The sequence below is a fragment of the Plecotus auritus genome (genome assembly GCF_963455305.1).
Source record: "Plecotus auritus genome assembly, chromosome: 1".
Taxonomy (NCBI): Eukaryota; Metazoa; Chordata; class Mammalia; order Chiroptera; family Vespertilionidae; genus Plecotus; species Plecotus auritus.
This window is the reverse complement of record NC_137770.1, coordinates 1,600,970-1,621,694: the sequence shown is the minus strand read 5'-3', so window position 1 is coordinate 1,621,694 and position 20,725 is coordinate 1,600,970.

Below are 20,725 nucleotides of genomic sequence, written 5' to 3'. Positions count from 1 at the left end.
CTACATCTACATCTTTATATCTATATCTGTCTCTACATCTATATCTATATCTATATATCTATATCGAGAGCCATATCTGTATTTATATCTATATCTATATCTACATCATCTATATCTATATCTGTATCTATATCTATATCTATATCTATATCTATATCTATATCTATATCTATATCTATATCTCTGGAAGAACAGGCACATTGATGTTATCCCTAAGGAGTCACTGATTGTGCCCACATCCCACTTCCTGACCACCTCCTGCAGCATAGCCCCTGGTGTGGAAGAAGAGGTCCCTGGGCACGGTGACCAGGACCCCAAGGAGGGCCTGGTTCTCTGAGGGCACAGTCAGCACCTCCTTCCAGGAGAAGCCCTAGAGACCAGGACCTCCTTCACCTCTTGCCCTTTGTATGTGCAGACACCTCCCATATGCAAATGCCCACACGGCCACGAGACACACACACAGTTGGCGTCCACTTAAATGCAGGGCCTCCTCACCCTGGAGAATACTTTCTGGGGGACGAGGACCTCACCTGCAAGACATGACTCCCCTGTGGCTCTTCCTCTTCCTGCTGTCAGCTCCCAGATGTGAGTGACTCAGGGCTTAGACGTGAGGAGATGGGGACCCTGACTCTGAGCCCAGGACTCACCGTGTTCTCTCTGTCCCAGGTGTCCTGTCCCAGGTGCAGCTGCAGGAGTCGGGCCCAGGAGTGGTGAAGCCCTCGCAGACCCTCTCCCTCACCTGCTCTGTCTCTGGATTCTCCATCACAACCAGTGGTTACTGCTGGGGCTGGATCCGCCAGCCCACAGGGAAGGGACTGGAGTGGATAGGGCTCATATGTTATGATGGAAACACTTATTACAGCCCCTCCCTCAAGAGCCGAACCTCCATCTCCAGAGACATGTCCAAGAACCAGTTCTCCCTGCAGCTGAGCTCCGTGACCACTGAGGACACGGCCATGTATTACTGTGCGAGAGACACAGTGAGGGGAAGTCAGTGTGAGCCCAGACACTAACCTGCCAAAGGGAGACAGCAGGGCTGGGCTGCAGGCGGCGCCCAGACATAAGGGGGCACTCAGGGTCCCTGAACACAAGGACCCTCCCAGCAGCAGGTGCAGTTGGAGGTCTGGGCTGGTTCCTGTGTGGTTTCCTCCTCATGTCACAGTTTCCCTCAGGGAACCTCTGGGTCCTGATTCTTCGCTGACGTCTGAGTCTCTGAGTGAGAAAAGTCCGTTGTGAAGAGAGACAACTTTCTCATGGGAACAGAAGGTAGAGAGTCTCTTTCACACACACGTGTGCCATAATGAGTTCTAACGTCAAATCTTCTGACCCACGTCACCTGAATCTAACGAGAGGCTCAAAGGTCTCAACACTGCAGCTCACCTGCATGGTGGACCGTGGGCGCCACATGTGTGTGACCCCAAAGCTACAGAAGAGGGATCCACAGGGTGACAGTCCTTGTCTTGTCGTCATGCTCACAGCACCTAGAGTCGTGGACACCATGCAGACGCAGAGGCACAACAGCTGGTGCAGATGTTCATGACGCACACACACCAAGGGCACGTGGGGTGTTTATTCTGCTCATGATTGACATCCCTGAGAAGCACAGGAAAGATCCCTCAGCAGGTCAGCCCTGCTGGATGGAGACTGGAAAGGAGACGGGCCTTTATGTTGGCGAGGTGGTGGGAGAGGGAGGACTTCTGCTTCCAGGGACTTGTGTGGTTTCAGTCTCCCATTGACTTCTAAAGAGAACACTATGGCCCTCCTCCCTCGCCCTGCGCACTGCTTTCCCTGTGGGCCCTGTGGGCCCAGGCCCAGGTGAGCAGCTGCAGGAACCACCACCTCCAAGGCCCTGCCACCAGCGGGGGAGCCCCCACCGCCTTGCCTCTGCCCTCCCCTCTGGGTCCTCACGTTGCCATGGGCCAGAGCAGGAGGAAGCGCTTCAAGGGGCCTCAGTTCTCCCTCCAGCGACTGTCAGGCCCTGTTGGCAGCTGGGAGAAGGGGACTGAGCAAGAGGAGGCAGAGCTACTGGGAGAGCTCCAGCCCCCAGCACCCAGGTCCCCGAGTGTGGAGAGGGAACCACCTTGGAAGCCCAGGAAAGCCTGGGGAGGGCAAGGGCGGGTCTGACCACAGGCGATGAGATGCAAGAGGAAACCTTATTTTCAGACTGACTTCCGCCCACTCGCCAGGAGGTGCAAGAGGCCCCGCTGCTGAGGGCACAGCAGACTGCACTGCAGGTCCCTGTCCTCCTGTGCTCTGCATAGAGGCCTGGACCCTGCTTTGGGGGAGAGCTCTCCAGGGAGAGAGCGAGGTGCAGGGAGAGCCCCTGGCGAGGGCAGGGCAGCTGTGTCTCCCCTCTGCCCCCGCCCCCCTGAGATGCACCACCCCCACCACTGCCCCCTCCCCAGGAAGGCCTCTGAGAAAACCCCTTTCCCAGCAGCGCTGCCGTGGGCGCCTGTTCCAGGAACCCCGCATGGAAGCCTGTGGGTAGAAAGGTGAACTCCCTGCCCTGCAAGCCCTCCTGTGTCTCCATCCCCTGTCCCTGCGGAGGCGGAGCCCTGGGCAGGTGGCCCTCCAGGCCCTGGGGCAGCTCCTGTGCACCCCCTCTCTCAGCCAGACTTTCCAAGCTCCTGGGTGCCCTGGAGCCACAGGCAATGCCTGGAGGCCCTTCTACACACAATGGCCGCCAAGAACAGGCCTCAGGGCCCGACCTAGACCCCCTGATGACTGTGCAGCTCTGGCATCCAGAGGGCAGTGGGGGGAGGGTGAACGTGGTCAGTATTTCGGGATCACAGGCAGCGGCCTCGCCAAGGACGATGGTGCACTTGAGACTCTCAGACCATCGGGTGCTTCCTGCCGGATAAGACCACCCAGGGCCCCTCGCTGGTGGTGGGGGGAGAGGCCCTGACGCCCCTTCCATGTGTCCCCGAAGGCCCGTTGAAAGAGAGCAATTCTTGTCCCAAAGTGTCCAAACCACCAGATCTCCCTGGCGTGTGGACATTTCGGAAAGCGCTAGTCAGTGTCTGTATTCTGTGTGTTAATTTGAAGTTCCCAGAACTTTGAGGTCCGTCAGAAACTTGTCCTTCCTTGAGCTCTGGGATCAGAGGGCCTTTCTCGTGCTCTCTCCGCCTCAGTCACCGGACAGGGGAGGCTGGCAGCTCGGAGGAGCCTCAGCTGGTGCTCCAGGAGCAGTGCAGGAACTTGACTGGATTTTGCAAAAACAGGAAAACCAGAGGCATTGCTTGGATGCTCTTTTACGTCAGTACCATTCTACATTGGCTGACTCTCTAACACATTTGAAGACAAGCTTGATGAAAGATTTTTGGTCTCAAGTATGTAAATTATGTTTACCTTTTGTGAATTGAATGAATTCAATTTGTATTCCACCATTTAGTAGAATGGACGAAAGAGCTAATGAGGTCTGTATCACCCTCTATAGAACCAGATCAGATGGATTATTCCTTTGAAACCTCTCTCCTTGTTTAATTTTATATGTCATCAGAATTGGAAGAAAATATTTTTTATATATATTTTTTATTGTTTTGGTTTTTTTTTACAGAGAGGAAGAAAGAGGGACAGAGAGTTAGAAACATCGATGAGAGAGAAACATCGATCAGCTGCCTCCTGCACACTCCCCACTGGGTATGTGCCTGCAACCAAGGTACATGCCCTTGACTGGAATCAAACCTGGGACCCTTGAGTCAGCAGGCCTACGCTCTATCCACTGAGCCAAACCGGTTAGGGCGGAAAATATTTTTAATAAATAACTTTTTAATGAAAAAAAGAAAACTATGCTTTCTTATGTAATTTCCCGGGTGTGTGGCAGATGGAGAACAGGCAGCAGTGAGCCATCAGTTGTTAGAAGTCAAACGAAAAGGAAAATAGACTATAGCCCCCCATTTTACATACAACCATACAAAATGAGCACAAATTGAGGGGGGGGAAGGTCCTTATATCTGTACTAAAACCACATCTAAAGTAAATGAGAAGGATAAGAATAAGTAAGCAAATGAGTGTGATGATGATGTTGACTATGATGATGGTGGTGGTGGTGGTGGGGGTGATGATAAAATTGGAAAGGAATCGTGCTCTAATGTCTTGGTGGGTATCTGTCTTTCCCACCAATCTGTCATCAACTTTTTCAAAGGCCTGTGTCAACTTATAGTTGGGCCAATGGGGTCTCAATCCCGAATGGTGTCTGAAGAGGAGGCGCCTGCTTTGTTTACTTATAAGAAGTCGTTGTGTGTGGACAACCACCATGTCCATAGAAAATGAGAAGAATGATGATAAGTAAGCACATTGTGGTGATGATGATGATGTTCACGGTGATTGCAATGAAGATGATGGACTGAGACCGGAGCCCTGGTCTAATGGAATGAAGGCTCCTCATACAGACACACCGTCACCTTGGCTCCTCCAGTGAGGAATGTCCACTCTTCCCAGTGAGTGTGGAGAGATTTCATAAATGGGACCCCATTGAATTATGCGACTTGGGTGTTTCCTGGTGAGACCATGTGGTTACTCAACCCAAAGGTGTCCAAGTGAGAATACCTTGGACCTGGGAAGGTGTCACCTTCTAGAACAGAGACCCTGTGAGAATGTGCATGTAGGAAACAGGGGTCCCCTTCCCACCAGTGTGCAGTGACAGGTTCCTTACTTCCCTTCATCCCTGCCTGCATGACCTTTAACGCTTCTGCTTCAATCAACTCCTGCTCATTATTATTCAGGTATTTCCTACGATGATGCGAGCTGTCTCTACGATGCTCTGCACTTCCTTCTGGGCCTTTGCTGGAGGTGGCTTTAAACCCACATGTCCAGTAGCTCTCTGTCCATGAACATCAGGCACAGTTCTGTCATGTGACTCAAATCAAGTTTAGCTTCCTCCCCTCACCCAGTTCCACAGTCACCTACAGATTTATGGGTAGTTTCCCAGCAGCAGGCCCCTCTGGTACCAGAACCTGCTCCAGTCCCTGTGGCTGCTGTAGCCAATCCACATGGACAGTGGAGGCTCAGCAATTTCTGGGAAATTCTTTGTAAATTCACCCAAAACAGGTGCCAATAAAGAAAATACTGATGTATTGAACTTTAATAAAAGTAAAACATTCATCCCACCAAGAATGGCATCATTGATATTCAATGACAGCTTAGCATGAAATTATATTTTGGAATCGTGTGCCTGATGGGGGAAGGTGTGTATTACTCATGAAGGATGTTGTATGTTATGGGCGTGAGCCCAGCACCATCTGACCACAGTGACCTCCCAGGGGAAGGGCAGAGGGAGGTTGGGAGGGAGGGATTCCTGTCCGGGTTGAAGTTCCCTTTCCTGTGAGAAATTCTATGGTGGAATTCTCCTCACTCACCTCCCTCTGAACCCAACATCACGGACGACACTAGACTGAGAAAGCAGGCCAATCTCCTTCCATCATCATTTCAACATATGAATGATTCCATGTAGGGCACATACATGATCACTGCCTTTACATAGGGCCATGACCATTTCTGATGGAACTATGTGGTGTCTCTATAATAGTCCAAGAGCTTACATAAGGGAAGAGTGTGCACAGGAAGCTTACACCTGTCAGAATGGCGACCATCAACAAACCAACAAATGACACGTGCTGGTGAGGGTGTGGAGCAAAGGGAACCCTCCTACTCTGCTGGTGGGAATGCAGGCAGGTGCAGCCACTAAGGAATACAGTATAGACTTTCCTCAAAAAACTAAAGATGGAACTGCCATTTGACTCAGTGATCTCACTTTTAGGAATATATGTTAAGGGACCCCAAAAACCAATCAGAAACAATGTATGCACCCCTATGTTCATAGCAGCGCAATTTGCAATCACTAAGATCTGAAAACAGCCCAAGTGCTCATGAGTAGCTGAGTGGATAAAAAGCTGTGGTACATTGATACCATGGAATACTATGCAGCAGTAAAAGAGAAGGATCTCTTACCCTTTGGGACAGCATGGAGGGACCTGGAGAGTATCATGCTAAGTGAAATAAGCCATTCCCGGAAAGACAAGTATCACATGATCTCACCCATATGTGGAACCTAATGAACAAAATAAACTGACGAAGAGAATGGATCCAGAGACCTGGAAGCATGGAGCAGACTGGGGAATCTCAGAGGGAAGTCGTGGTAGGGTGGGTGGGTGGGAAGAGGTCAACCAACAAACTCATATGCATAGAGGCTTAATCCAGGGACATAGACAATAGGATGGTGAAGACCAGGGGCACCCGGGGCAGGCTAGAATGTGTCAATGGGGGATACAAGGGGACATGAGTAATACCTTCAACAATAACGGTATAATTTAAAGAAAAAAGAATTAGGACTTGGACCTTTGGACTCTCTATGAACATGGTCCCTGTGTCACCATCTTCTCTCAGGTGGGGTTAAGACCTCAGCTATGAAATACTCTGCCTCATGAATATGCAAAAGAGAGGAGGCAGACCAGGTTAAATATGGGTAAGTCTGTGCCCTGAGGGCATCACCCACAGCCACACCCTCCCCTACAAATGTGCTCCCAGCACAGCCCTCACCATGGACTGGATCTAGAGAACCCTCCTCCTGGTGAACATTGCGACAGGTAAGGGGCTCCCCTCCTGGTTAAGGAGGGTTCAGGGACAGTCCAGGGGGATTCCACTCACTCCTGTCTCCTCCCACAGGTGTGCACTCCCAGGTGCAGCTGGTGCAGTCTGGGGCTGAGGTGAGGAAGCCTGGGACCTCCGTGAAGGTCTCCTGCAAGGCTTCTGGATACACATTCACCAGCTACGCGATGCACTGGGTGCGACAAGCTCCAGGACAGGGGCTTGAGTGGGTGGGGAGGGTTTATCCTGTATTTGGAGACACAAACTACGCACAGAAGTTCCAGGGCAGAGTCTCCATCACCGCAGACTTGTCGATGAGCACAGCCTACATGGAGCTCAGTAGCCTGAGAGCCAAAGACAGGGCCATGTATTACTGTGCGAGACACAGTGAGGGGAAGTCAGTTTAGCCCAGAAACAATCCTCCCTGAGGAGACAGCAGGGCTGGACTGCAGGGAGCATCCTTGACACCAGGGGGCGCTCAGGACCAGCACAGGGCCCTGACCAAGAGCAGGTGGATAGTTCAGCCAAGACACCATTTGCTGCTCCATCTTAAATTCCTTTTGCTCTGATGCTCAGCCACAGAGCTCACAGAAAGACCTTTCCTCAATCTAGTTTTTAGGGATTGTGTTTGTGAACAAAAAGGGGGCTCTGTCCTAAATCTGACAAAACTCAGTGACTGACAGGACCCTCACAGAAGGCCCTGATCACACATTCCTACCTGGGCAGTCCTGGGGGTGGGCACCCCCCAGGCCTATGACTTCTTTACTAAAAGGGTCCTCTTTGCCTGAAGCACCCCGTCCATGGTTCCTGTGACGTCAGCATGACCACCCTCAAAAGAGTACCTCCTGTTCACTATCCTGTCACCCAGTACCCGCCTTGCTCTCTCCCACCTCCATGTCACTCCTCACTTTCCCTCCTTCACTTCAAATGCACAAACGCAGCTGCAAACGGTTCTTCTCCAGAGCATTTGAGATAATGCTTCCCAATAGTTGTCGACAGTCTGGATTCAATGAAATCTTACAAAACATTTTCTACATGTTTGACATTTCTTACATCAACATGTTATCTTTTCTTCATTTACCACATACGTTCACACACGTTTCTTCCCTGTGTGGAGAGGGAAGTGCACAAAATTATAAAAACCTGCTACCTGGACGGGATGAGTTTAAATGAGTTCACAGGAGCTGGAGATGAGACAAGTTTGCTGTTGGTTGTCATGGACGTACATGTCCCATCTTTTTCCAGCCCAGCAGGTGTGCCTGGGAGGTTGAGCATGGACCTATGAACCAGGAGGTCATGGTTTGATCCCTTGGTCAGGGCACATGCACGGATTGCAGTCTCGATCTTCAGGGGGTGGGGGGCAGGAGGCAGCCGATTAATGATTCTCATCATTGATGTTTCCATCGCTCCACTGGCCTCCTCTCTGGAGTCAAGGAAAGTGTATAAAGAAGGAGAAGGAAAGAAAGGAGGCTTCCCCAGCTGTGCCTTCTCCCCTGTGACACTCTGGCAGGTTCCCTCGCTGGTTGAATCGGCATAAAATCCACAACATAAATGAGCCACTTTGAAGTCATTGACATGAGAACCTCTAAACCACTGGAGAATATTTTCAAGAGTTTATTTGAGCCAAACTTGATCACCGGAACAGCGAGCCCAGCTTCTTCTGTGCCAGGGATCGGGGGTCACCAAGTCCAAGAATGAAATCGGGGACCAGAAGGTTTAAGCAAAAGCGTGGAGAGTTTATTACAAGCAGATTCAGGCTCCCCGCAGGGGGAGGGGCCCCCTGATGGGCTGCCCCTGAAGCCTGTGGTCTCGGGTGTATATGTGCCACCAGCCTGCTCCCTGTCCCCCCGTGTGCCCACCTGATGGCCCTCCTTGTTCCTGCCCAGCAAGGGGCCTGCACGTCCCCTGTTCCCTTGTGTGCGCTCCCCTTCCTGTCCCAGGCCCTCCCTCGTTTCCCAGGCTCCCGCTCTGAGTCCAGAAACATTCTGCTGTGTCTGCCTGGTTGGTGCCTGTGGTTCGGCTGCTCAGAGGGCCGAGTTTGCCCTGCCTACCAGCCACCTGCCTTGGTTTCCCATGGACCCTGCCCTGTCTGCCTGCCCGTCGAGCTAACTTCCCTCAAAGCCACCCCTTCTGGACCTGTGTCTCGGGTCCTCCAGGAATAGGAAGCTCATCTTCCTAAAACACAGGCTCTCCTTACAAACACCAGAGTCACTGCTCAGCCCTGGCCCCTCCTCCCGCCTCTGCTGGCCTGGGATGGGTGCTGCCCCCTCTGTTCTCTCTGTTGTTGGTAGATTTCAAGGGCGGTTTCTCTTTTCCCTTCTCATTCTCTGTTTGTTCAAAAGGAGTCACTGAGCAGAAGGGCCTTAAGCAAAATGGTGGCGTAGGCAGCTCCAAACTCTTGTTCCTCCAAAAAAAGCAGCAAAAAACAAACCAAAACTCTCAGAACTGGCATCTGTTGGGTTCTCGAACACAATCAAAGATCTGCAGCAACTGAGCGAACCCCGAGTCAAGTACATGCTACTCAGAGAGGGAAGGTGCCAGGGTGCGGTTCAGGGGCTGAGTGTTGGCCCAGGAACCACCAGGTTATGGGTTTGATTCTGGGTCAGGGCACAGGCCCTGGGTTGCAGGATCAATCCCCAATAGGAGGCATGCAGGAGGCAGCAGATCAATGATTCTCTCTCATCATTGATGTTTCCATCTCCTTCTCCCTCTCCCTACTTCTCTGACATCTATAACAATACTTTTTAAAGATTAATAAAAACATCAACCATCACACAAAACTGAAAAACCAGAGGATAAAGGAAGAAAACTTTAAAGTGCTGAAGAGAAAATGAAAAGCTATCAACTAAGAATTCTGAACTAATTGAAAAAACATTTCAACATGGAATGAAGCCTGGTTGATGTCGCTCAGTGGTTGATCCTCGCCCCATGATTCCATTCCTGGTCAGGGCACATGCCCGAGTTGTAGGCTCCAAACCCAATTGTGACCATGCAGGACACAACAGATCAATGATTCTCTTTCATTATTGATGTTTCTATCCCTCCCTCCTTCTCCTTTCCTCTCTGAAATATATAAAATATATATTAAAATAAAAAAATGAAAAGGCCGTGGGTTTGATTACCAATCCCAGCAGTATTGGAGGCAACTGATAAATATTTCTCTCTCCCGTCAATGTTTCTCTTTCTCTCCCCATCATTCACTGTTCAGTGTTTGCTGTCATATCATGTTTCTCCCCCTCCTTCTCTCCCTCTCTTTCCTTTCCCTCAAAAAATCAATGAACACATCCTCAGGTGAGGACAAAGGAAAAAAGACCCACCCGGGCTCGTGTGGCTCAGCAGTTGAGCTTTGACTCAGGACCCAAGAAGTCACTGGTTTCATTCTTGGTGAGGATACTAGACAGGGTTGCGGTCTCCATCCCCAGTGGGGAGGCAGCCAATCGATGATGCTCTCTCATCAATGTTCTCTCTATCCCTCTCCCTTCCTCGCTCTCTAAATAACACAAAAGTTATGTTATTTTTAAAAAGATCTGTATCTATATTTATCCCTATCTATATCTATATCTATATCTATATCTATATCTATATCTATATCTATATCTATATCTATATCTATATCTATATCTATATCTATAACTATATCATCTATATCCATGAAAACACAGCCTCATTGATTTTATCCCCAAAGGAGTCACTGATTGTGCCCACATCCTACTTCCTGACCACCTCCTGCAGCACAGCCCCTGGTTTGGAAGAGGCCCCTGGGCATGGTGACCAGGACCCCAAGGAGAGTCTGGTTCTCTGAGGGCAAAGTCAGCACCTCCTTTCAGGAGAAGCCCCAGAGACCGGGACCTCCCTCACCTCTTACCCTTTGTATGTGCAGACACCTCCCATATGCAAATGCCCACACGGCCACCAGACACACACACACAGTGGGCGTCCACTTAAATGCAGGGCCTCCTCACCCCGGAGAATACTTTCTGGGGGACGAGGACCTCACCTGCAAGACATGACTCCCCTGTGCCTCTTCCTGTTCCTGCTGTCAGCTCCCAGATGTGAGTCACGCAGGGCCTAGACGTGAGGAGATGGGGACCCTGCATCTGAGCCCAGGACTCACTGTGTTCTCTCTGTCCCAGGTGTCCTGTCCCAGGTGCAGCTGCAAGAGTCGGGCCCAGGACTGGTGAAGCCCTCGCAGACCCTCTCCCTCACCTGCACTGTCACTGGTTACTCCATCACCAGTGGTTACCGCTGGAGCTGGATCCGCCAGCCACCGGGGAAGGGGCTGGAGTGGATGGGGTACATCAGGTATGATGGATATACTAACTACAGCCCCTCCCTCAAGAGCCGAACCACCATCTCCAGAGACACGTCCAAGAACCAGTTCTCCCTGCAGCTGAGCTCCGTGACCACCGAGGACACGGCCGTGTATTACTGTGCAAGAGACACAGTGAGGGGAAGTCAGTGTGAGCCCAGACAAAAACTTCCCTGAGGAGACAGCAGGGCTGGGCTGCAGGGAGCATCCAGGACACCAGGGGGCGCTCAGGACCCGCAAACCCAGGCTACCAGCTCAGAGGTGGTCCCTGGAGCAGTTGTGAGGCTTCCTATTGGGGTCAGTGCTTCCTTCCCTCCTAGTGTCCCCGGGGCAGGTCGTATTTCTTTCTCTGTGTCTTTAACTAGATTCTCTGCAGGAAAAAGCAGGAAGCAGCTGTGTTTCAGATCTGGTCCACTCTTCATCTGCTCTTTTCCTGTCACCACGTCCCTGATGGTCGCTTTCTGGGTTGACAAGGAAAACATTGTAGGGAATTCAGTCCCCTCACTGAGAGCGACGTTTCCCTCCCTCCATGCAGTGCTGAGAGTGGAACACGGAGTCCAGGCCCCAAACCTTACCTGAGGGTGATCAGCCCCTTGCTCTGCCCCAGGAGGAGCCCTTTGGGGGCAGTTAGCCGCTTGCCTCTCACTGACATGGCTGCACATGGAGGTGTAGGGTCCGACCCTGTAGGGGCTGCCTCTATGTTAGCCTGGAAGTGCCCAGCTCTCCGTGTGCCCCAGATGGAGGCAGGAAGCCCTGCTGGGCCCTGTTCCCCGTGGGTCTCAGAACCTGGTCCCAGGAGACGGGTCCCAACACCTGTCCGGCTTCCTCTGGAGAACCACCTGCATCCAGAGAACCTGCTGAAGGGAGACCTGGTCCCACCACCTCTGCTGTGCCTCCAGCTCCGCAGACACCACCCCATCCTCCCCCTCTGTCCTCTGCAGCCCATACTCTCACCCCATGGGGCCTGCACAGGACGTCACATGTGGCTGTGCTCTGCCCTCTCCTTCCCGCCTGGTAGGTTTTGCCTTAAATGCACCCCCACGTCATCCCCTCATGCCCAACTCTGGTACCAGGCCCTCCCTGAGACACCAGGACCAGGGCCACTCAGCCGTCCTGCTGAGCCCATGGGCAGTGCCCACTTCTGATGTTAGGTCCTGGGCCCCACCTCTGTCAGGTGGAGACATAGGTGAACACTGAGCTCAGAGCACCCCCAACAGCTCACACCTGTGCTGAGGGAACCTCCAGGGGCACGTGAGCTGCAGAGCATCCTGGTGGACAAGCCTGTGGCCACTGGGGTCAGAGGGAAGTCAGGGAAGGGCTGGGGCCTGGTCACCTATGATGTTACCAATGACCTGCTGACCAGAGCCCAGGTGCACAGGGAGCTCTGTGAATCCTAAAAGTGCAGGGACAGCCCGGCCAGTATTGCTCAGTGGTTGAGCGGCGACCTAGGAACCAAGAAGTCACTGTTCGATTCCCTGTCAGGGCACATGCCCAGGTTGCTGACAACATCTCCGGTGTGAGGCATGCAGGAGGCAGTCAATCAATAATTCTCTCTCATCATTGATGTTTCTATCTCTCTCTCCCGCTCCAATTCTCTCTGATATCAATTAAGAAATATTTAAACAAATACATACATAAATGAAATGTTGCCGGTTTGATTCACAGTATGGGCATACATGGAAGGCAACAGATCAATGTTTCTCTCTCACATCAGTGTTACCCTCTGTCCTTCTCTCTCTCTTTTCCTTTCCCTCTAAAAATCAATAAACACATCATCAGATGAGGACCAATAAAACAGTATATATGTATATATATATATATATATATATATATATATATATATATATACCTATAAATACATATACAATAATATCTAATAATATCTTATATCTAGCTATATCTATATCTATGTATACTATATTTATATCTATATCTATATCTATATCTATATCTATATCTATATCTATATCTATATCTATATCTATATCTATATCTATCTCTGGAAGAAGAGGCACATTGATGTTATCCCTAAGGAGTCACTGATTGTGCCCACATTCCAATTCCTGACCACCTCCTGCAGCACAGCCCCTGGTGTGGAAGAAGAGGCCCCTGGGCACAGTGACCAGGACCCCCAGGAGGGCCTGGTTCTCTGAGGGCACAGTCAGCACCTCCTTCCAGGAGAAGCCACAGAGATCAGGACCTCCCTCACCTCTTGCCCTTTTTATGTGCAGACACCTCCCATATGCAAATGCCCACACGGCCACCAGACACACACACAGTAGGCGTCCACTTAAATGCAGGGCCTCCTCACCCTGGAGAATACTTTCTGGGGGACGAGGACCTCACCTGCAAGACATGACTCCCCTGTGGCTCTTCCTCTTCCTGCTGTCAGCTCCCAGATGTGAGTGACTCAGGGCTTAGATGTGAGGAGATGGGGACCCGGTCTCTGAGCCCAGAACTCACAGTGTTCTCTCTGTCCCAGGTGTCCTGTCCCAGGTGCAGCTGCAGGAGTCGGGCCCAGGACTGGTGAAGCCCTCGCAGACCCTCTCCCTCACCTGCACTGTCACTGGTTACTCCATCACCAGTGGTTACAGCTGGAACTGGATCCGCCAGCCACCAGGGAAGGGGCTGGAGTGGATGGGGAATATCTGGTATAATGGAAACACTTACTACAGCCCCTCCCTCAAGAGCCGAACCACCATCTCCAGAGACACGTCCAAGAACCAGTTCTCCCTGCAGCTGAGCTCCGTGACCACAGAGGACACGGCCGTGTATTACTGTGCAAGAGGCACAGTGAGGGGAAGTCAGTGTGAGCCCAGACACTAACCTCCCTGAGGAGACAGCAGGGCTCGGCTGCAGGGAGCATCCACGACCAGCAGGGGGCGCTCAGGACCAGCACAGTGCCCTGATCAGGAGCAGGTGGAGAGTTGAGCAAAGACACCATTTCCTGTTCAGTCTTAAATTCCTTTTGCTCTGAGGCTCAGCCACAGAGCTCACAGGAAGCCCTGTCCTAGGTCTAGTTTTAGGGATTGTGTTTGTGAACAAAAAGGGGGCTCTGTCCTAAATCTGACAAAACTCAGTGACTGACAGGACCCTCACAGGAGGCTCTGATCACACATTCCTACCTGGGCAGCCCTGGGGGTGGACACACCTCAGGCCATAACTTCTTTACTAAAAGGCTCCTCTTGGCCTGAGGCACCCCGTCCATGGTTCCTGTGCATCGGAGTTAACACACCTGTGACATCAGCATGACCACCCTCAGGAGAGCACCTCTTGGCCCTCTGTGTGTCCACTTTGGAGACTTACCCATTTAGGCCCTTTGCCCACTTTTTAATCATATTGTTGTCTTCCTTTTGTGAAGTTGTATGAGTTCCTATACAGTTTGGAGATTAACCCCTTATCGGACGTACCCATGCTGCTGCAAATGGTCAGAGTTCTTTCTTTTTCACGGCTGCATAGTGTTCCATGGTGTAGAAATACCACGGTTTTTTATCCAATTGACTGCTGACGGGCACTTAGGCTGTTTCCAAACCTTAGTTATTGTAAACTGCACTACTATGAACATAGGGGTGCATTCATTCTGTCTGATGAGTGTTTGGGTTTCTTAGAATGTATTCCTAGAGGAGGGATCACTGGGTCAAATAGGAGTTCCACTTTTAATTTTTAGATGGAACTCCGTGTTTTTACCATAATGGCTGCCCTAATGGACCAACTAAACTGATGAACAAAAGTAGACCCAGAGCCGTAGAACATGAACAGACCATGGAACCTCGGAGGGAAGGCAGGGGAGGGGGGGGTGGGAAGATATCAGCCCGTGGACTTGTCTGCGTATATGCCTCACCGGGGACACAGACTGTCTGAGAGAGGAGGGTGTTACCCGAGGCGTCCCTTCGGATAAACTTAACAGGAAGGGGCTGGGACATTTCAAGTAGTTGCTAGTGAAGAGACTGCTCCAGGCCAGCAGGGCCGAGGGTAGGCACCATCATCTGAACTTATCTTAGCACAATTAAGACCGCGGGGAATTAGCCACACATATCCATGCAGCTGCAGATCACACCGCACTGCCTTCCTTCCCCAGATTACTGGAGCCGGGGTACAGGCCTCACGGGATCCCAGATGTGGCTCTCCTCTAGCAGCAGCAGCAGCGGCGGGGTGTCTGCCTGGCAGGTCGGGTCAGGAACCGGGTTTTGGTTTTGGGGGAGTCGCTCTCAGAGGTCCTTGTGCCCCGCCATGCTATTGCGTCCATGGATCGGAGGCTCAGCCCTTCCTCTGCATTCCTGTGGGGAGCGGAGCGGACTGCACCCAGACTGGGGCCATCAGCGAAGGCAAGCTTCCAGCCATCCCGCACCAGCGGGGCGCAGGGATCCATGCGATCAGCGATGGCAGCGCGTCCAGCGATCAAGCAATGATCGCAGAGGTCTCTTGGGGGACCCGTTTGTGTAGCCTGTTCGCACCCACAGCAGTCCAGGTGTTTATCTTACAACCACGTCAGGGCGGAGAGGGTTCATCAGCAAGTACGCAGGTGAACATGGGCCTTCACAGCAAGTCACTCTCAGTCCGTAATCGAAGGCCAAATCCTTATCTATGGACACACACGCTCAGGGTGGGGGTGGGGGTGTCCTTCATACCACGCTTTCAGTTTCAGGAAAATGAACTCAAACATTTTAAACCTTTTCAGACATTTTTAAACATTTTAGACATTTCTATATGTTACTACAACACAGACACTGGGGTGGTGAGAACATAGATGGGGGATGGGAGGGAGCAGGAAGGGGTTTATGGGGGGAAAGGAAGGCCTACGTAATACTTTTAACCATAAAGATTTTTAAAGAGAGAGACAGAGAGAGAGAGAGAGAGAGAGAGAGAGAGAGAGAGAGCACCTCCTGTTCACTCTCCTGTCACCCAGTCCCCCCTTGCTCTCTCCCACCTCCATGTCACTCCTCACCTTCCCTCCTTCACTGCAAATGCACAAACGCAGCTGCAAACGGTTATTCTCCGGAGCATTGGAGGTCTTGTTCCCCAACAGATGTCATCAGTTTGGCTGAAATAAAATCTTATGAACATGCTCTCCATGTTTGGACATTTCTTACACCAACGTGTTGTCTTTTCTTCATTTACCACACACGTTCACACATGTTCCTCCCGTGTGGAGAGGGCGGTGCACACAATCATAAAACCTGCTGCCTCCACACGATGGTGGTGGTGGCTCTAAAGAGTTCGCACCCTTTGGTGTGGGGATGACGCTCCAACCACTGAGCCCACCATCCAGCTCCATGTGTAAATGATGAAAACTCTCCCCTGTGAGAGGCTGGGAAACAGGGCTTGTGTACACGACCAGCAGGGAAGTGGAGGGAAATGTGTGCTTTCGGGAGGCAGCTGTGTGCTTGTGAGAGTGGCAGCAGGTTAGAGACGGAGGCTGCGGCCACAGCGTCCAGCCCAGCCTCTCCTGCCTCCTCACATGCTTATGTTAGAGTTTTGTGGATGATCTGATTGTGGAAAACAACAAGGAGAATCTTTCAGCTTCAAAATAAAAGCAACATTCAATGTAAGTTCTTATTCCCAAACCCCAGAAAGCAACATGGCCCATGGCGGGTGAAGGGGAGCAGAGGAAGCCCCATCCATGCGCCTCTGGGGCAGCACCCCTGGGTCCTCATCAAAACCCTGAGGAAGGAGGACTCTCAGTCCTGGAAGCTGCCCCCAAAGGAATGGGGTCAGGGTGACGGGTCTCAGGAAAGGAGGGAGGGAGGGCGGGTCAGGACGGGACCCCCTATGTCCAGCATCCTTGAGTCCTTTCCCATCTGGGTCACCCCTAGGATGACAAGGTCAGGCATGCGGCCCAGGGTAACAGCTGCACCTTATATGCAGACTCCATGCAAATGGGGCTCTCCTCCTGCTCATAAAAGGGGGCCCTTGCCCGGCATGTTGGGGAGACACCCAGAACCCAAGTGCCTGAGACAGGACCCCAGCGGCTCCACCATGGACTTGGTGCCAAGCTGCGTTTTCCTCCTGATAATTTCTCAAGGTCATTCTCAGGAGTGGGGAGCGCTGAGACCTGTGCCTGTGCCATTTGTGCTTCCATGTGATTCTAAGTCCCCCTGTGTCTCTGTGTTTGCAGGTGTCCAGTGTGAGGTGCAGCTGGTGGAGTCTGGGGGAGGCGTGGTGAAGCCTGGGGGGTCTCTGAGACTCTCCTGTGCAGCCTCTGGATTCACCTTCAGTAGCTATGGCATGCACTGGGTCAGCCAGGCTCCAGGGAAGGGGCTGGAGTGGGTCTCTAGCATTAGTGGTCCTAGTGGTAGTAACATATACAACGCCAAGAGCACGCTGTACCTGCAAATGAGCAGCCTGAGAGCCGAGGACACAGCCATGTATTACTGTGCGAGAGACACAGTGAGGGGAAGTCAGTGTGAGCCCAGACACAAATCTCCCTGAGGATGCAGCAGGGCTGGGCTGCAGGGAGCATCCAGGACACCAGGGGGCGCTCAGGACCCGCAAACCCAGGCTCCAGCTCAGAGGCTGTCCCTGGAGGGGTTGTAAGGGCTTCCTATTGGGGTCAGTGCTTCCTTCCCTCTTAGTGTCCCGGGGGCAAGTCCTGATTCCTTCTCTGTGTCTCTAATTAGATTCTCTGCAGGAAAAAAGCAGGAAGTGGCTGTGTTTCAGATCTGGTCCACTTCTCATCTGCTCCTTTCCTGTCACCACGTCCCTGATGGTCGCTCTCTGGGTGACAAGGAAAACATTGTAGGGAATCCCATCCCCTCACTGAGAGCGATGTCCCCCACCCTCCACGCAGTGCTGAGCGGGGAACACCGAGTCCAGGCCCCAGACCTCACCTGAGGGTGATCAGCCCCTCACTCTGCCCCAGGAGGAGCCCTTTGGGGGCAGTTAGCCGCTTGCCTGTCACTGACATGGCTGCACAAGGAGGATTAGGGTCCGACCCCTGTGGGCGCTGCCTCTCTGTGAGCCTGGAAGCGCCCACCTCTCCGTGTGCCCCAGATGGAGGCAGGAAGACCTGCTGGGCCCTGTTCCCCGTGGGTCTCAGAACCTGGTCCCAGGGGATGGGTCCCAACACCTGTCCCGCTTCCCCTGGAGAACCACCTGCATCCTGAGAACCTGCTGAAGGGAGACCTGGTCCCACCACCTCTGCTGTGCCTCCAGCTCCGCAGACTCCACCCCATCCTCCCCCTCTGTCCTCTGCTGCCCACACTCTCACCCCATGGGGCCTGCACAGGACGTCCCGTGTGGCCGTGCTCTGCCCTCTCCTTCCCGCCCTGGTAGGTTTTGCCTCAAATGCAGCCCCACATCACCCCCTCATGCCCATCTCCTGTGCCAGGCCCTCCCAGAGACGCCAGGGCCAGGGCCACTCAGCCGCCCTGCTGAGCCCACGGGCAGTGCCCACGTGTGAAGTCAGACCATGGGGGCCCCTCCTGTGTCAGGTGGAGACACAGCTGAGCACTGAGCTCAGAGCACCTCCAACAGCTCACACCTGAGCTGAGGGACCTCCAGGGGCCCGTGAGCTGCAGAGCATCCTGGTGGACAAGCCTGTAGCCACTGGGGTCAGAGGGCATTCAGGGAAGGGCTGGTGCCTGGTCACGTATGATGTTGCCAACGTCTCCTGACCAGAGGCCAGGTGCACAGGGAGCTCTGTGAATCCTAAAAGTGCAGGGACAGCCCGGCCAGCATGGCTCAGTGGTTGAGCATCGACTTATGTACCAGGAGGTCATGGTTCAATTCCTGGTCAGGGCACCTGCCCTGGTTACCTACAACATCTCCAGTGTGGGGTGTGCAGGAGGCAGCCAGACAATGATTCTCTCTCATCATTGGTGTTTCTATGTCTCTCTCTTCTCTCCCTTCCTCTCTAATATCAATTATGAAATATTTAAACAAATTCTATATAATAAAGGGCTAATAGCAAATGGTCATCATGCCCTCATGCCATCACATGGTAATGGCTCAGACATTCAACACTGGGGAGGAGGAATGGGACCAGCCAGGCACAAATGAGCTCCTGAGGGAGGAATGGGGACCAGCCAGGCTGTGGCCTGGGAGAGGGACAAGCCACATGCCCCATGGTCCAGTCACCTGCGGCTGCGGCCAGGGCGAAGCCGCCGGTGCACGGTCCCCTGCGGCTACAGCCTGCCCGGGCAAAGCAAGACCAGGTCCTGGTGCCTGCAGCCAACCAGAGGGAGAAAAGCTGAGGTCCCGGGTGCCTGCGACCAGTCAGAGGAGGGAATATTGGGTCCGAGGTGCATGGCAAGGCAGAGGCGGTTAGGGGCGGTCAGGCCAGTAGATGAGCAGTTAGGGGCGATGAGGCAGGCAGGCAGAGGTCATTAGGGGCAAGCAGACAGGCAGAGGTGGTTAGGGATGATCAGGAGGCAGGCAGGCGAGCCGGTAGGAGCCAGCGATCCCAGATTGCGAGAGGTAGTCAGACATTCCCCGAAGGGTCACGGATTGGAGAGGGAAAAGGCCGGGCTGAGCGACCTCCCCACCTTGCATGAATTTCATGCACTGGACCTCTAGTAAATACATAAATGAAAATGTTGCAGGTTTGATTCACACTATGGGCATGTATGGAAGGCAAGTGATCACTATGTCTCTCTCAAATCAATGTTTCTCTCTGTCCTTGCCTTTCTCCTTTGCTTTCCCTCTAAAAATCAATGAACATATCCTCAGGTGAGTATAAAGAAAATAGTAACTATATCTACACATATGTGTACATCCACAAATACATCTACATCTGTATATCTATATCTGTCTCTACATCTATATCTATATCTAGAGCTATATCTACATCTCTGTCTATATCTAGAGCTATATCTATATCTATATCTGTATCTATATCTATATCTATATAAATATATTCATATCCATGGGAACATTGATTTAATCCCTAAGGAGTCACTGATTGTGCCCATATACCAATTCCTGACCACCTCCTACAGCATAGCCCCTGCTGTGGAAGAAGAGGCCCCTGGGCACAGTGACCAGGACCCCAAGGAGGGCCTGGTTCTCTGAGGGCACAGTCAGCACCTCCTTCCAGGAGAGGCCCCAGAAACCAGGACCTCCTTCACCTCTTGCCCTTTGTATGTGCAGACACCTCCCATATGCAAATGCCCACATGGCCACCAGACACACACAGTTGGCGGCCACTTAAATGCAGGGCCTCCTCACCCTGGAGAATACTTTCTGGGGGACGAGGACCTCACCTGCAAGACATGTCTCCCCTGTGGCTCTTCCTCTTCCTGCTGTCAGCTCCCAGATGTGAGTGACTCAGGGGCTCAGACGTGAGGAGATGGGGATCCTGCCTCTGAGCCCAGGACTCACTGTGTTCTCTCTGTCCCAGGTGTCCTGTCCCAGGTGCAGCTGCAGGAGTCGGGCCCAGGACTGGTGAAGCCCTCGCAGACCCTCTCCCTCACCTGCACTGTCTCTGGTTACTCCATCACCAGTGGTTACTGCTGGGGCTGGATCCGCCAGCCCCCAGGGAAGGGGCTGGAGTGGATGGGGTACATATGCAGTGGTGGAGACACTTACTACAGCCCCTCCCTCAAGAGCCGAACCTCCATCTCCAGAGACACGTCTAAGAACCAGTTCTCCCTGCAGCTGAGCTCTGTGACCACCGAGGACACGGCCATGTATTACTGTGCAAGAGACACAGTGAGGGGAAGTCAGTGTGAGCCCAGACACTAACCTCCCTGCAGGGGGATCTGTGACCACCAGGGGGCGCCCAGGGCCCCTGAACACAAGGACCATCCCAGCAGCAGGTGCAGTTGGAAGGTTGGGCAGTTTCCCGTGTGGTTTCCTCCTCATGTCACAGTTTCCCTCAGGGAACCTCTGGGT